Source organism: Oncorhynchus keta, unplaced genomic scaffold, assembly GCF_023373465.1.
Source record: "Oncorhynchus keta strain PuntledgeMale-10-30-2019 unplaced genomic scaffold, Oket_V2 Un_contig_2890_pilon_pilon, whole genome shotgun sequence".
In the NCBI taxonomy this organism is placed as follows: domain Eukaryota; kingdom Metazoa; phylum Chordata; class Actinopteri; order Salmoniformes; family Salmonidae; genus Oncorhynchus; species Oncorhynchus keta.
Window position 1 is genome coordinate 29,985 of NW_026286283.1, and position 10,470 is coordinate 40,454.

At 46.2% G+C, this 10,470-nt stretch overlaps 2 long non-coding RNA genes across 2 annotated transcripts; both read left to right on the forward strand.

Annotated features, from left to right (window-relative positions):
• The first annotated feature begins 811 nt into the window (after nt 1-811).
• LOC127923232 (uncharacterized) lies at nt 812-2,998 on the forward strand. The gene is made up of 2 exons (XR_008113772.1): nt 812-2,530; nt 2,774-2,998. It is a non-coding gene; the product is annotated as an uncharacterized LOC127923232 (long non-coding RNA).
• Nucleotides 2,999-4,791: 1,793 nt separating this feature from the next.
• LOC127923227 (uncharacterized) lies at nt 4,792-5,966 on the forward strand. The gene is made up of 3 exons (XR_008113767.1): nt 4,792-4,940; nt 5,059-5,232; nt 5,822-5,966. It is a non-coding gene; the product is annotated as an uncharacterized LOC127923227 (long non-coding RNA).
• Nucleotides 5,967-10,470: the final 4,504 nt, after the last annotated feature.

Below are 10,470 nucleotides of genomic sequence, written 5' to 3' on the forward strand. Positions count from 1 at the left end.
TCAGGAGTTCTTTAGGGGTCCGATGCTCCTCCCCCTCCTCCCCTGAAGTCAACAATACAATGCTTTCAATCAAACATGTTGTGGGGAATAGACTCAGGAGTTCTTTAGGGGTCCGATGCTCCTCCCCCTCCTCCCCTGAAGTCAACAATACAATGCTTTCAATCAAACATGTTGTGGGGAATAGACTCAGGAGCAGGTTCATGTGTGTGTGTGTGAGCACATCTTTATTCATATTATAACCCAGAGATTGTAGCTTTCTGATCTGTTCTTAAACCTGGGGCCACTGTTAAACGATCTGCTGACCAAACCATTGAGATTCAATGGGGAAATGTCCATGTTGGCCTCTCATTGACTGTATATACATGCTATGTACATATCAATGTGCCCTTCCACACTCTGTGTGGAGGACTGTTGGAGTGACACGCTCTGTTGAAGAATGTTGTGATGTTCTATTGAAGAATGTTGTGATGTTCTATTGAAGAATGTTGTGATGTTCTATTGAAGAATGTTGTGATGCTCTATTGAAGAATGTTGCAATGTTCTATTGAAGAATGTTGTGATGCTCTATTGAAGAATGTTGTGATGTTCTATTGAAGAATGTTGTGATGCTCTATTGAAGAATGTTGTGATGTTCTATTGAAGAATGTTGTGATGCTCTATTGAAGAATGTTGTGATGTTCTATTGAAGAATGTTGTGATGATCTATTGAAGAATGTTGTGATGCTCTATTGAAGAATGTTGTGATGCTCTGTTGAAGAATGTTGTGATGTTCTATTGAAGAATGTTGTGATGTTCTATTGAAGAATGATGCTCTATTGAAGAATGTTGCGATGTTCTATTGAAGAATGTTGTGATGTTCTATTGAAGAATGTTGTGATGCTCTATTGAAGAATGTTGCGATGTTCTATTGAAGAATGTTGTGATGTTCTATTGAAGAATGTTGTGATGCTCTATTGAAGAATGTTGTGATGTTCTATTGAAGAATGTTGTGATGATCTATTGAAGAATGTTGTGATGCTCTATTGAAGAATGTTGTGATGCTCTGTTGAAGAATGTTGTGATGTTCTATTGAAGAATGTTGCGATGTTCTATTGAAGAATGTTATTGTTCTGAAAGAATGTCATCATGAACCCTGTTTATAGCTGATGCTAACCTGTGTCCTGGTCTCGTCCACATTTCTAGACCATTAGAAGATTAGTGTTCAGCACTTTCTGACCGCCTCCGCAGGTTGTTCCGAGGGCAGCTCCGACCTCCAGGGAACTGGCAGAACAAAGCCATTGGTTGGATGAAAACTCAGTGACATGTCAGTGGGCGGGGTTTACAGGGGAGAGTCAAATAAGAAAAGGCCTCATTTACAACTGCGACCTGACCAAGATAAAGCAAAGCAGTGCAACACAAACAACAACACAGAGTTAAACATGGAGTAAACAAACGTGCAGTCAATAACACAATAGAAAAATCTGTATACAGTGTGTGGAAATGAGGTAAGGGCAAAAAAATTTATTTCGTTCCAGTCATTGGCAGCAGAGAACTGGAAGGAAAGGCGGCCAAAGGAGGAATTGGCTTTGGGGGTGACTAGTGAGATATACCTGCTGGGAAGCGTGCTACGGGTGGGTGTTGCTATGGCGACCAGCGAGCTGAGATAAGGCGGGGCTTTACCTAGCAAAGACTTATAGATGACCTGGAGCCAGTGGGTTTGGCGTTGAATATGAAGCGAGCGCCAGACACTGCGACCTGTATTCAGGTCGCAGTGCTGGGTGGTATATGGGGCTTTGGTGACAAAACGGATGGCACTGTGATAGACTGCAGCCAATTTAGAGTGTTGGAGGCTATTTTGTAAATTACATTGCCAAAGTCAAGGATCGGTAGGATAGTCAGTTTTACGAGGGTATGTTTGGCAGCATGAGTGAAGGAAGCTTTGTTGCGAAGTAGGAATCCGATTCTAGATTTAATTTTGGATTGGAGATGCTTAATGTGAGTCTGGAAGGAGAGTTTACAGTCTAACCAGACACCCAGGTATTTGTAGTTGTCCACGTATTCTAAGTCAGAACCGTCCAGGGTAGTGATGCTGGACCGGCGGGCAGGTATGGGCAATGCTGTCCTCTGCTGGCCCAGTGGACAAGGCCTCTGATGGCCCAGTAGAATAGGGACTAGAAGGTCCCAGGTTCTAATCTTACCGATGGCCTTTTGTTTATTTCAGCGTAAAGCTGATACCTAGAGTCAATGGTGCCCGTCCCCCTGACAATGATTTTAAAGTTTGATAATCCAGATCTGTTTACACCCTTAACAGAAAGATACGACCTCGGCAGCTGGTCGGAAAGATCGGATCACAATCCTTCTTTAAAAAAAAAAAATAATAATAATAATAATAATCGTCCACACCTGGGGAAAATAAATAATGTAGGTACAATCAGAATGTGGAGAAGATCAGGACACATGTTAGCACCAGGTATAAAACAGGCCCCGAAGAAGTTAAAGCCAATATCCTCAATCAGAATGTGGAGAAGATCAGGACACATGTTAGCACCAGGTATAAAACAGGCCCTGAAGAAGTTAAAGCCAATATCCTCAATCAGAATGTGGAGAAGATCAGGACACATGTTAGCACCAGGTATAAAACAGGCCCTGAAGAAGTTAAAGCCAATATCCTCAATCAGAATGTGGAGAAGATCAGGACACATGTTAGCACCAGGTATAAAACAGGCCCTGAAGAAGTTAAAGCCAATATCCTCAATCAGAATGTGGAGAAGATCAGGACACATGTTAGCACCAGGTATAAAACAGGCCCTGAAGGAGTTAAAGCCAATATCCTCGTGTGCGTCGGTCGACACATCAATGACATCATTATTTAACCTTGTATTTGTACTTCATAGTGTTAATGGTTTGTACCAGTCCTTTGTTTCATACAGCAGCATGTCTCCGATCTGATGATCTTTTCAATATTTATACTCTTTAAGCGCCACAGGATTATTGACTATTAATAAACTGTTGACAGGAAGTGACAACGTCTCTTTGTCCTCATTCTTTGAGAAAAAAAACTAAATGTAAACTAGAAGGGTCGGGATTCGATGTGAGATGTGTTCTAGACGCACGGCTCACGATGATGCACTTTGAAGGGTCAACGTTTAACGTGAATCTCCGCAGACATCTTGGAAAACGCCTTTAAAAATGCCATGTTTTCAGCTGTGTAGTGATTTTTGCGCCATAGTTAATGTAAATAAAAATTAACATGTTCTATTGAAGAATGTCGTGATGAAGAATGTCGTGATGTTCTATTGAAGAATGTTGTGATGAAGAATGTCATGATGTTCTATTGAAGAATGTCGTGATGTTCTATTGAAGAATGTTGTGATGAAGAATGTTGTGATGTTCTATTGAAGAATGTTGTGATGAAGAATGTCGTGATGTTCTATTGAAGAATGTCGTGATGAAGAATGTCGTGATGTTCTATTGAAGAATGTTCTATTGAAGAATGTTGTGATGAAGAATGTTGATGTTCTATTGAAGAATGTCATGATGTTCTATTGAAGAATGTTCTATTGAAGAATGTCGTGATGAAGAATGTCGTGATGTTCTATTGAAGAATGTTGTGATGAAGAATGTCGTGATGTTCTATTGAAGAATGTTGATGAGAATGTCGTGATGTTCTATTGAAGAATGTTCTATTGAAGAATGTTGTGATGAAGAATGTCATGATGTTCTATTGAAGAATGTCGTGATGAAGAATGTCGTGATGTTCTATTGAAGAATGTCGTGATGAAGAATGTCGTGATGTTCTCGTGATGTTCTATTGAAGAATGTCGTGATGAAGAATGTCGTGATGTTCTATTGAAGAATGTTCTATTGAAGAATGTTGTGATGAAGAATGTCATGATGTTCTATTGAAGAATGTCGTGATGTTCTATTGAAGAATGTTCTATTGAAGAATGTTGTGATGAAGAATGTCATGATGTTCTATTGAAGAATGTCGTGATGAAGAATGTCGTGATGTTCTATTGAAGAATGTTCTATTGAAGAATTGTGATGAAGAATGTCGTGATGTTCTATTGAAGAATGTTCTATTGAAGAATGTTGTGATGAAGAATGTCGTGATGTTCTATTGAAGAATGTCGTGATGTTCTATTGAAGAATGTTGTGATGAAGAATGTCGTGATGTTCTATTGAAGAATGTCGTGATGTTCTATTGAAGAATGTTGTGATGAAGAATGTCGTGATGTTCTATTGAAGAATGTCGTGATGTTCTATTGAAGAATGTTGTGTGTGCGCTATAGTTCATGTAAATAAAAATGTTAAGACTGCTGGACACAGCAGATCAACGAGAATTTTTATTTGTGCTACAAATTTTTTAAAAACAGATCAAACATTTTAAAATACATTTTTACTTCTTCTCAAAAAAAAAAAAAAAGATTTAATAGAATAGCAAAAATACTTTCAGCAAAACACATAACACGGTCTCAACCCACCTTGAAATAGCATTCGTTTAGCAGTGTTTATTTATTTTATTTTATGTTGGTTTTTGTGCAACAATCATAGATTTTATATAAAGACTTGTGATCAGCAGATGAGGAAAAACACCAAACGAGCGGTGACAAACAACATTGTGAAGTGTTACATATTACCATATTGAAGTGTTACATATTACCATATTGAAGTGTTACAAAAAAAATTATGTCCTGATTTAGTTCTAAACAGACAGGCTAAAGCTGAGGAATAGAACCTACAGAACCTAGTACATTCCGTCAGTAGAACCACCTCTGGACCAGCACTCTACTGCCGAGACGAGAACACTAGGGGCGGGACAACTACTAGGCTACAGCACAGACACTAACAGACTACAGAGTCCGAGAGAAACAGGAGGGTGAGGAGTCACACAGGACAGAGTCAGAGAGAAACAGGAGGGTGAGGAGTCACACAGGACAGAGTCAGAGAGAAACAGGAGGGTGAGGAGTCACAGGACAGAGTCAGAGAGAAACAGGAGGGTGAGGAGTCACACAGGACAGAGTCAGAGAGAAACAGGAGGGTGAGGAGTCACAGGACAGAGTCAGAGAGAAACAGGAGGTGAGGAGTCACAGGACAGAGTCAGAGAGAAACAGGAGGGTGAGGAGTCACAGGACAGAGTCAGAGAGAAACAGGAGGGTGAGGAGTCACACAGGACAGAGTCAGAGAGAAACAGGAGGGTGAGGAGTCACAGGACAGAGTCAGAGAGAAACAGGAGGGTGAGGAGTCAAACAGGTAGAAACAGGAGGGTGAGGAGTCACAGGACAGAGTCAGAGAGAAACAGGAGGGTGAGGAGTCACACAGGACAGAGTCAGAGAGAAACAGGAGGGTGAGGAGTCAAACAGGTAGAAACAGGAGGGTGAGGAGTCACAGGACAGTCAGAGAGAAACAGGACAGAGTCAGAGAGAAACAGGAGGGTGAGGAGTCAAACAGGTAGAAACAGGAGGGTGAGGAGTCACAGGACAGAGTCAGAGAGAAACAGGAGGGTGAGGAGTCACAGGACAGAGTCAGAGAGAAACAGGAGGGTGAGGAGTCAAACAGGACAGAGTCAGAGAGAAACAGGAGGGTGAGGAGTCAAACAGGACAGAGTCAGAGAGAAACAGGAGGGTGAGGAGTCAAACAGGACAGAGTCAGAGAGAAACAGGAGGGTGAGGAGTCAAACAGGACAGAGTCAGAGAGAAACAGGAGGGTGAGGAGTCAAACAGGACAGAGTCAGAGAGAAACAGGAGGGTGAGGAGTCACAGGACAGAGTCAGAGAGAAACAGGAGGGTGAGGAGTCAAACAGGACAGAGTCAGAGAAACAGGAGGGTGAGGAGTCAAACAGGACAGAGTCAGAGAGAAACAGGAGGGTGAGGAGTCAAACAGGACAGAGTCAGAGAGAAACAGGAGGGTGAGGAGTCAAACAGGACAGAGTCAGAGAGAAACAGGAGGGTGAGGAGTCACACAGGACATGGTCAGAGAGAAACAGGAGGGTGAGGAGTCACACAGGACAGAGTCAGAGAGAAACAGGAGGGTGAGGAGTCACACAGGACAGAGTCAGAGAGAAACAGGAGGGTGAGGAGTCACAGGACAGAGTCAGAGAGAAACAGGAGGGTGAGGAGTCACACAGGACAGAGTCAGAGAGAAACAGGAGGTGAGGAGTCACAGGACAGAGTCAGAGAGAAACAGGAGGGTGAGGAGTCACAGGACAGAGTCAGAGAGAAACAGGAGGGTGAGGAGTCACAGGACAGAGTCAGAGAGAAACAGGAGGGTGAGGAGTCACAGGACAGAGTCAGAGAGAAACAGGAGGGTGAGGAGTCAAACAGGTAGAAACAGGAGGGTGAGGAGTCACAGGACAGAGTCAGAGAGAAACAGGAGGGTGAGGAGTCACACAGGACAGAGTCAGAGAGAAACAGGAGGGTGAGGAGTCAAACAGGTAGAAACAGGAGGGTGAGGAGTCACAGGACAGTCAGAGAGAAACAGGACAGAGTCAGAGAGAAACAGGAGGGTGAGGAGTCAAACAGGTAGAAACAGGAGGGTGAGGAGTCACAGGACAGAGTCAGAGAGAAACAGGAGGGTGAGGAGTCAAACAGGACAGAGTCAGAGAGAAACAGGAGGGTGAGGAGTCAAACAGGACAGAGTCAGAGAGAAACAGGAGGGTGAGGAGTCAAACAGGACAGAGTCAGAGAGAAACAGGAGGGTGAGGAGTCAAACAGGACAGAGTCAGAGAGAAACAGGAGGGTGAGGAGTCACAGGACAGAGTCAGAGAAACAGGAGGGTGAGAGTCAAACAGGACAGTCAGAGAGAAACAGGAGGGTGAGGAGTCAAACAGGACAGAGTCAGAGAGAAACAGGAGGGTGAGGAGTCAAACAGGACAGAGTCAGAGAGAAACAGGAGGGTGAGGAGTCACACAGGACAGAGTCAGAGAGAAACAGGACAGAGTCAAAGAGGAGAAACAGGAGGGTGAGGAGAGGACAGTCAAACAGGACAGAGTCAGAGAGAAACAGGAGGGTGAGGAGTCAAACAGGTAGAAACAGGAGGGTGAGAGACAGGACAGAGTCAGAGAGAAACAGGAGGGTGAGGAGTCAAACAGGACAGAGTCAGAGAGAAACAGGAGGGTGAGGAGTCAAACAGGACAGAGTCAGAAACAGGAGGGTGAGGAGTCAAACAGGACAGAGTCAGAGAGAAACAGGAGGGTGAGGAGTCAAACAGGACAGAGTCAGAGAGAAACAGGAGGGTGAGGAGTCAAACAGGACAGAGTCAGAGAGAAACAGGAGGGTGAGGAGTCAGAGTCAGAGAGAAACAGGAGGGTGAGGAGTCACAGGACAGAGTCAGAGAGAAACAGGAGGGTGAGGAGTCAAACAGGACAGAGTCAGAGAGAAACAGGAGGGTGAGGAGTCAAACAGGACAGAGTCAGAGAGAAACAGGAGGGTGAGGAGTCAAACAGGACAGAGTCAGAGAGAAACAGGAGGGTGAGGAGTCAAACAGGACAGAGTCAGAGAGAAACAGGAGGGTGAGGAGTCACACAGGACATGGTCAGAGAGAAACAGGAGGGTGAGGAGTCACACAGGACAGAGTCAGAGAGAAACAGGAGGGTGAGGAGTCACACAGGACAGAGTCAGAGAGAAACAGGAGGGTGAGGAGTCACAGGACAGAGTCAGAGAGAAACAGGAGGGTGAGGAGTCACACAGGACAGAGTCAGAGAGAAACAGGAGGTGAGGAGTCACAGGACAGAGTCAGAGAGAAACAGGAGGGTGAGGAGTCACAGGACAGAGTCAGAGAGAAACAGGAGGGTGAGGAGTCACAGGACAGAGTCAGAGAGAAACAGGAGGGTGAGGAGTCACAGGACAGAGTCAGAGAGAAACAGGAGGGTGAGGAGTCAAACAGGTAGAAACAGGAGGGTGAGGAGTCACAGGACAGAGTCAGAGAGAAACAGGAGGGTGAGGAGTCACACAGGACAGAGTCAGAGAGAAACAGGAGGGTGAGGAGTCAAACAGGTAGAAACAGGAGGGTGAGGAGTCACAGGACAGTCAGAGAGAAACAGGACAGAGTCAGAGAGAAACAGGAGGGTGAGGAGTCAAACAGGTAGAAACAGGAGGGTGAGGAGTCACAGGACAGAGTCAGAGAGAAACAGGAGGGTGAGGAGTCAAACAGGACAGAGTCAGAGAGAAACAGGAGGGTGAGGAGTCAAACAGGACAGAGTCAGAGAGAAACAGGAGGGTGAGGAGTCAAACAGGACAGAGTCAGAGAGAAACAGGAGGGTGAGGAGTCAAACAGGACAGAGTCAGAGAGAAACAGGAGGGTGAGGAGTCACAGGACAGAGTCAGAGAGAAACAGGAGGGTGAGGAGTCAAACAGGACAGAGTCAGAGAGAAACAGAGAGAAACAGGAGGGTGAGGAGTCACAGGACAGAGTCAGAGAGAAACAGGAGGGTGAGGAGTCACAGGACAGAGTCAGAGAGAAACAGGAGGGTGAGGAGTCACACAGGACAGAGTCAGAGAGAAACAGGAGGGTGAGGAGTCACACAGGACAGAGTCAGAGAGAAACAGGAGGGTGAGGAGTCACACAGGACAGAGTCAGAGAGAAACAGGAGGGTGAGGAGTCAAACAGGACAGAGTCAGAGAGAAACAGGAGGGTGAGGAGTCACAGGACAGAGTCAGAGAGAAACAGGAGGGTGAGGAGTCACAGGACAGAGTCAGAGAGAAACAGGAGGGGGAGGAGTCAAACAGGACAGAGTCAGAGAGAAACAGGAGGGTGAGGAGTCAAACAGGACAGAGTCAGAGAGAAACAGGAGGGTGAGGAGTCACACAGGACAGAGTCAGAGAGAAACAGGAGGGTGAGGAGTCACACAGGACAGAGTCAGAGAGAAACAGGAGGTGAGGAGTCACAGGACAGAGTCAGAGAGAAACAGGAGGGTGAGGAGTCACAGGACAGAGTCAGAGAGAAACAGGAGGGTGAGGAGTCACACAGGACAGAGTCAGAGAGAAACAGGAGGGTGAGGAGTCACAGGACAGAGTCAGAGAGAAACAGGAGGGTGAGGAGTCAAACAGGTAGAAACAGGAGGGTGAGGGAGTCACAGGACAGAGTCAGAGAGAAACAGGAGGGTGAGGAGTCACACAGGACAGAGTCAGAGAGAAACAGGAGGGTGAGGAGTCAAACAGGTAGAAACAGGAGGGTGAGGAGTCACAGGACAGTCAGAGAGAAACAGGACAGAGTCAGAGAGAAACAGGAGGGTGAGGAGTCAAACAGGTAGAAACAGGAGGGTGAGGAGTCACAGGACAGAGTCAGAGAGAAACAGGAGGGTGAGGAGTCAAACAGGACAGAGTCAGAGAGAAACAGGAGGGTGAGGAGTCAAACAGGACAGAGTCAGAGAGAAACAGGAGGGTGAGGAGTCAAACAGAGTCAGAGAGAAACAGGAGGGTGAGGAGTCAAACAGGACAGAGTCAGAGAGAAACAGGAGGGTGAGGAGTCAAACAGGACAGAGTCAGAGAGAAACAGGAGGGTGAGGAGTCAAACAGGACAGAGTCAGAGAGAAACAGGAGGGTGAGGAGTCACAGGACAGAGTCAGAGAGAAACAGGAGGGTGAGGAGTCAAACAGGACAGAGTCAGAGAGAAACAGGAGGGTGAGGAGTCAAACAGGACAGAGTCAGAGAGAAACAGGAGGGTGAGGAGTCAAACAGGACAGAGTCAGAGAGAAACAGGAGGGTGAGGAGTCAAACAGGACAGAGTCAGAGAGAAACAGGAGGGTGAGGAGTCACACAGGACATGGTCAGAGAGAAACAGGAGGGTGAGGAGTCAAACAGGTAGAAACAGGAGGGTGAGGAGTCACAGGACAGTCAGAGAGAAACAGGACAGAGTCAGAGAGAAACAGGAGGGTGAGAGTCAAACAGGTAGAAACAGGAGGGTGAGGAGTCACAGGACAGAGTCAGAGAGAAACAGGAGGGTGAGGAGTCAAACAGGACAGAGTCAGAGAGAAACAGGAGGGTGAGGAGTCAAACAGGACAGAGTCAGAGAGAAACAGGAGGAGTGACAGAGTCAGAGAGAAACAGGAGGGTGAGGAGTCAAACAGGACAGAGTCAGAGAGAAACAGGAGGGTGAGGAGTCACAGGACAGAGTCAGAGAGAAACAGGAGGGTGAGGAGTCAAACAGGACAGAGTCAGAGAGAAACAGGAGGGTGAGGAGTCAAACAGGACAGAGTCAGAGAGAAACAGGAGGGTGAGGAGTCAAACAGGACAGAGTCAGAGAGAAACAGGAGGGTGAGGAGTCAAACAGGACAGAGTCAGAGAGAAACAGGAGGGTGAGGAGTCACAGGACAGAGTCAGAGAGAAACAGGAGGGTGAGGAGTCACACAGGACAGAGTCAGAGAGAAACAGGAGGGTGAGGAGTCAAACAGGACAGAGTCAGAGAGAAACAGGAGGGTGAGGAGTCACAGGACAGAAGAGAAACAGGAGGGTGAGGAGTCACAGGACAGAGTCAGAGAGAAACAGGAGGGTGA